Source organism: Elephantulus edwardii, unplaced genomic scaffold, assembly GCF_000299155.1.
Source record: "Elephantulus edwardii isolate Elephantulus edwardi_28Jun2011 unplaced genomic scaffold, EleEdw1.0 scaffold00217, whole genome shotgun sequence".
In the NCBI taxonomy this organism is placed as follows: Eukaryota; Metazoa; Chordata; class Mammalia; order Macroscelidea; family Macroscelididae; genus Elephantulus; species Elephantulus edwardii.
In genome coordinates, this window is record NW_006399967.1 from 3,626,245 (window position 1) to 3,626,636 (window position 392).

Here is a 392-nt window from a genome sequence, read left to right on the forward strand (position 1 = left end):
CGGGAGCACGCGCGCCCCCATGGCCCGGCGGAAGCGGCGCTCGCCCTCGGAGCAGCCGCCAATCACGGCGGAGGGGGCGGAGCCAGCCAATCCCTGCGCCGAGCGTGGTCACGTGGGCCCGAACGCCCCGCCCCCGCCCAGGATGGAGCGTCCCCCAGACCAGTGTCCGCCCCGTCCAGGGTGCAGCGTCCATCACAGCTGGGTCTGTCCGCCCAGGATGGAGGGTCCATCTCACCAGGGTGGAGGGTACCTCGGGCTGACACAGTGGCCATGGTCAGTCCCGTCCAGGATGGAGCGTCCCCCAGGCCAGGGTCAGTCCCGTCCAGGGTGCAGCGTCCATCTCACCAGGGTCAGTCCCGTCCAGGATGGAGCGTCCCCCAGACCAGGGTCAG

General features: G+C 71.7%; 1 protein-coding gene across 1 annotated transcript in view; it reads right to left on the reverse strand.

Annotated features, from left to right (window-relative positions):
* Positions 1–392, reverse strand: part of LOC102851896 (elastin-like) — a 6,338-nt gene that overhangs the window by 2,765 nt on the left and 3,181 nt on the right. The gene's annotated exons all lie outside the window — the stretch shown is intronic.